This window comes from Eleutherodactylus coqui, chromosome 12, assembly GCF_035609145.1.
Source record: "Eleutherodactylus coqui strain aEleCoq1 chromosome 12, aEleCoq1.hap1, whole genome shotgun sequence".
NCBI lineage: Eukaryota > Metazoa > Chordata > Amphibia > Anura > Eleutherodactylidae > Eleutherodactylus > Eleutherodactylus coqui.
The window spans coordinates 112,222,860-112,228,859 of record NC_089848.1 but is presented as its reverse complement, the minus strand read 5'-3'; positions in this window follow the sequence as shown (position 1 = coordinate 112,228,859).

The window sequence follows — 6,000 nt, the reverse complement described above, 5'->3', positions numbered from 1 at the left end:
CTCACTCAACTATGTTGACAGAAAAATAAAGACGTTATGGCTGTCAGATAGAGATGAGCGAACGTACTCGTCCGAGCTTGATACTCGTTCGAGTATTAGCGTGTTCGAGATGCTCGTTACTCGTGACGAGTACCACGCGATGTTCGAGTTACTTTCACTTTCCTCTCTGAGACGTTAGCGCGCTTTTCTGGCCAATAGAAAGACAGGGAAGGCATTACAACTTCCCCCTGCGACGTTCAAGCCCTATACCACCCCCCTGCAGTGAGTGGCTGGCGAGATCAGGTGTCACCCCAGTATTTAAATCTGCCCCGCCCGCGGCTCGCCACAGATGGGTTCTGACAGAGATCAGGGAAAGTGCTGTCTTGCTGGAGTTGCTATAGGGAGAGTGTTAGGAGTATTTTAGGCTTCAAGAACCCCAATGGTCCTTCTTAGGGCCACATCTAACCGTGTGCAGTAGTGTGGAGGCTGCTTTTTGCAGTGTTGCACATTTTTTTTTTTTGTATATCGGCCGTGCAGAGCATTGCGCCCTGCAGTAATTATACATACTCCAGGGCCAGTAGTGGTGAGGCAGGGACAGAAGACATATTTATTGAATATAGGCAGTGGGCCTTTCCAAAAACATTTGGGAAAAAAAATCTATTTGGGCTGCCTGTGACTGTCCTCAGTGTACTGGGTCTGTGCTGGGGGTAGTTGTCCTCCTAATTCATATGCAGCCAGCTAAGTGTTACAGCAGGCTTGCGCAAAATTATTTCCTGGCTCTGTGTTGTCTGTTACATCACTGCTGTATTCCAGTCCACAATGCAACAGTCTGCAGTTATTTTACATACTCCAGGGCCAGTAGTGGTGACGCAGAGAGAGAAGACATATACAGTGTATATAGGCAGTGGGCCTTTCCAAAAACATTTGGGAAAAAAAATATATTTGGGCTGCCTGTGACTGTCCTCAGTGTACTGGGTCTGTGCTGGGGGTAGTTGTCCTCCTAATTCATACGCAGCCAGCTAAGTGTTACAGCAGGCTTGCGCAAAATTATTTCCTGGCTCTGCTGTGCGTTCCGTAAGCAAAGTCAGCCTCCAACCACAGGCCAATAAGCGGCACATTTAATTACAGCGTTCTGTTTCTGCACTACTGGTAATACACCATGCTGAGGGGTAGGGGTAGGCCTAGAGGACGTGGACGCGGGCGAGGACGCGGAGGCCCAAGTCAGGGTGTGGGCACAGGCCGAGCTCCTGATCCAGGTGTATCGCAGCCGACTGCTGCGGGATTAGGAGAGAGGCACGTTTCTGGCGTCCCCACATTCATCTCACAATTAATGGGTCCACGCGGTAGACCTTTATTAGAAAATGAGCAGTGTGAGCAGGTCCTGTCGTGGATGGCAGAAAGTGCATCCAGCAATCTATCGAACACCCAGAGTTCTGCGCCGTCCACTGCTGCAACTCTGAATCCTCTGGCTGCTGCTCCTCCTTCCTCCCAGCCTCCTCACTCCATTACAATGACACATTCTGAGGAGCAGGCAGACTCCCAGGAACTGTTCCTGGGCCCCTGCCCAGAATGGCCAGCAAGGGTTCCGAATCCTCTCTCACTGGAGGAGTTTGTCGTGACCGATGCCCAACCTTTTGAAAGTTCCCGGGGTCCAGGGGATGAGGCTAGGGACTTCTGCCAACTGTCTCAAGACCTTTCAGTGGGTGAGGAGGACGATGACGATGAGACACAGTTGTCTATCAGTGAGGTAGTAGTAAGGGCAGTAAGTCCGAGGGAGGAGCGCACAGAGGATTCGGAGGAAGAGCAGCAGGACGATGAGGTGACTGACCCCACCTGGTTTGCTACGCCTACTGAGGACAGGTCTTCAGAGGGGGAGGCAAGTGCAGCAGCAGGGCAGGTTGGAAGAGGCAGTGCGGTGGCCAGGGGTAGAGGCAGGGCCAGACCGAATAATCCACCAACTGTTTCCCAAAGCGCCCCCTCGCGCCATGCCACCCTGCAGAGGCCGAAGTGCTCAAAGGTCTGGCAGTTTTTCATTGAGAGTGCAGACGACCGATGAACAGTGGTGTGCAACCTGCGTCGCGCCAAGATCAGCCGGGAGCCACCACCACCAGCATGCGCAGACATATGATGGCCAAGCACCCCACAAGGTGGGACGAAGGCCGTTCACCGCCTCCGGTTTGCACCGCTGCCTCTCCCCCTGTGCCCCAACCTGCCACTGAGATCCAACCCCCCTCTGAGGACACAGGCAGTACCGTCTCCTGGCCTGCACCCACACCCTCACCTCCGCTGTCCTCGGCCCCATCCACCAATGTCTGTAAGCGCACCGTCCAGTCGTCGCTAGCGCAAGTGTTGGAGCGCAAGCGCAAGTACGCCGCCACGCACCCGCACGCTCAAGCGTTAAACGTGCACATAGCCAAATTTATCAGCCTGGAGATGCTGCCGTATAGGGTTGTGGAAACGGAGGCTTTCAAAAGTATGATGGCGGCGGCGGCTCTGCGCTACTCAGTTCCCAGTCGCCACTGCTTTTCCCGATGTGCCGTCCCAGCCCTGCACGACCACGTCTCCCGCAACATTGTACGCGCCCTCACCAACGCGGTTACTGCCAAGGTCCACTTAACAATGGACACGTGGACAAGCACAGGCGGGCAGGGCCACTATATCTCCCTGACGGCACATTGGGTGAATTTAGTGGAGGCTGGGACAGAGTCAGAGCCTGGGACCGCACACGTCCTACCCACCCCCAGAATTGTGGGCCCCAGCTCGGTGGTGGTATCTGCGGGGGTGTATGCTTCCTCCACTAAACCACCCTCCTCCTCCTCCTACGCAACCTCTGTCTCGCAATCAAGATGTGTCAGCAGCAGCACGTCGCCAGCAGTCGGTGTCGCGCGGCACGGCAGCACAGCGGTGGGCAAGCGTCAGCAGGCCGTGCTGAAACTACTCAGCTTAGGAGATAGGAGGCACACGGCCCACGAACTGCTGCAGGGTCTGACAGAGCAGACTGACCGCTGGCTTGCGCCGCTGAGCCTCCAACCGGGCATGGTCGTGTGTGACAACGGCCGTAACCTGGTGGCGGCTCTGCAGCTCGGCAGCCTCACGCACATGCCATGCCTGGCCCACGTCTTTAATTTGGTGGTTCAGCGCTTTCTGAAAAGCTACCCACGCTTGTCAGACCTGCTCGGAAAGGTGCGCCGGCTCTGCACACATTTCCGCAAGTCCCACACGCACCCTGCAACATCGGTTTCATCTGCCAGTGCACCGACTGCTGTGCGACGTGCCAAAACGCTGGAACTCTACGCTCCACATGTTGGCCAGGCTCTATGAGCAGCGTAGAGCTATAGTGGAATACCAACTCCAAAATGGGCGGCGCAGTGGGAGTCTGCCTCCTCAATTCTTTACAGAAGAGTGGGCCTGGTTGGCAGACATCTGCCAGGTCCTTGGAAACTTTGAGGAGTCTACCCAGATGGTGAGTGGCGATGCTGCAATCATTCCTCTGCTATGCCTCTTGAGAAGTTCCCTGCAAAGCATAAAGGCAGACGCTTTGCGCTCGGAAACAGAGCCGGGGGAAGACAGTATGTCGCTGGATAGTCAGAGCACCCTCCTGTCTATATCTCAGCGCGTTGAGGAGGAGGAGCATGAGGAGGATGAGGAGGAGGGGGAAGAGACAGCTTGGCCCACTGCTGAGGGTACCCATGCTGCTTGCCTGTCATCCTTTCAGCGTGTATGGCCTGAGGAGGAGGATCCTGAAAGTGATCTTCCTAGTGAGGACAGCCATGTGTTGCGTACAGGTACCCTGGCACACATGGCTGACTTCATGTTAGGATGCCTTTCTCGTGACCCTCGCGTTACACGCATTCTGGCCACTACGGATTACTGGGTGTACACACTGCTCGACGCACGGTATAAGGAGAACCTTTCCACTCTCATACACGAAGAGGAAAGGGGTTCAAGAGTGATGCTATACCACAGGACCCTGGCGGACAAACTGATGGTAAAATTCCCATCCGACAGCGCTAGTGGCCGAAGGCGCAGTTCCGAGGGCCAGGTAGCAGGGGAGGCGCAGAGATCAGGCAGCATGTACAGCACAGGCAGGGGAACACTCTCTAAGGCCTTTGACAGCTTTCTGGCTCCCCAGCAAGACTGTGTCACCGCTCCCCAGTCAAGGCTGAGTCGGCGGGAGCACTGTAAAAGGATGGTGAGGGAGTACGTAGCCGATCGCAGGACCGTCCTCCGTGACGCCTCTGCCCCCTACAACTACTGGGTGTTGAAGCTGGACACGTGGCCTCAACTCGCGCTGTATGCCCTGGAGGTGCTTGCTTGTCCTGCGGCTAGCGTCTTGTCAGAGAGGGTGTTTAGTGCGGCTGGGGGAATCATCACAGATAAGCGTACCCGCCTGTCAACCGACAGTGCCGACAGGCTTACACTCATCAAGATGAACAAAGCCTGGATTTCCCTAGACTTCTCTTCTCCACCAGCGGACAGCAGCGATACCTAAACAATACGTAGGCTGCACCCGCGGATGGAAGCATCGTTCTCTATCACCATCAAAAACGGGGACCTTTTAGCTTCATCAATCTGTGTATAATATTCCTCCTCCTCCTGAAACCTGACGTAATCACGCCGAACGGGCAATTTTTCTTAGGCCCACAAGGCTCAGTCATATAATTTTCGTACGTTTCAATGCTCATTAAAGCGTTGAAACTTTCACCTGAACCAATTTTTATTTTAACTGGGCTGCCTCCAGGCCTAGTTACCAATTAAGCCACATTAACCAAAGCGATTAATGGGTTTCACCTGCCCTCTTGGTTGGGCATGGGCAATTTTTCTGACGTACATTAGTACTGTTGGTACACCAATTTTTTGGGGCCCTCGCCTACAGTGTAATCCAATTATTTTTAGCCCACCTGCATTACAGCTGACGCTACATCAGCTGTGATGGGCACTGCAATCGGATATATTTATGTACCGCCGGTGGGTTCCAGGGAGCCACCCATAGGCATAGCGTCAGGGAGTGCTGGGGTCGCCATGGCGACCCGGCCCCTGCGCTCAGGGGGCCCCGTGGCCGCCCTCCGCCATACCCACATGCACATTTAGTGCATATACCCGGCCCTTGAGCTGAGGGGGCCCGGGGGATCGGCGCTGTCGGCCGCATGATGGCTGAGGAGAGAGAAGAGAGACGGGAGGCAGCGCCGCAGGTCGGCAAGAGCAGAGGGGAGGGCTGTTACACGTGGAGCCGGCAGCTAATTACAGGCTGCAGACTCCCACGGCGCGGCCCTCTAACTGATAGACTTCAGCTGTGAGTGGTCACAGCTGCAGTCTATCAGTCTCTGCCAGCCAGCGATTACCAGGGGGAGGGGCTACTGCGGCTCTACTCACCTCAGGAGCGTTGTATGCACAGGACCTGGGAGAGGACCTGTGGCTGCAGATCACATGACCAGGCTCTGGTCATGTGATCAGCCTGGTCATGTGATCAAAATGCGGGGGACTTTCCATTACAGGCTGCCCAGAGACTGCTGTAGAGGTGAGTAGAGAAGGAATTATAATTATATATGTATAGCTGGTATGTTATACCAGCTGTATATATATAATTATATACAGGAGATACACAGGTTACACCAGCATGGGACATACCACTATATACAGGGGGATACACATCCTGTATATAGCTATATGTACCATGCTGGTGTAACCTGTGTATCTCCTGTATATAATTATATATGTGCAGCTGGTATAGGTTATACCTCTCCTGTATATAAATATATGTACGGCTGGTATAGGTTATACCTCTCCTGTATGTAATTATATATGTATAGCTGGTATAACCTGGGTATATACTGTATATAATTATATATGTACAGCTGGTATAGGTTATACCTCTCCTGTATATAATTATATATGTATAGCTGGTATAACCTGGGTATATACATGCATTAAAATACAGCACGCCATGCTTTTTCTTCCGTGAGTGGAAAACCGCAATTGCTTTCCGCTCGTGTAGAGAAAAAAAGGCTTTTCCATAACATG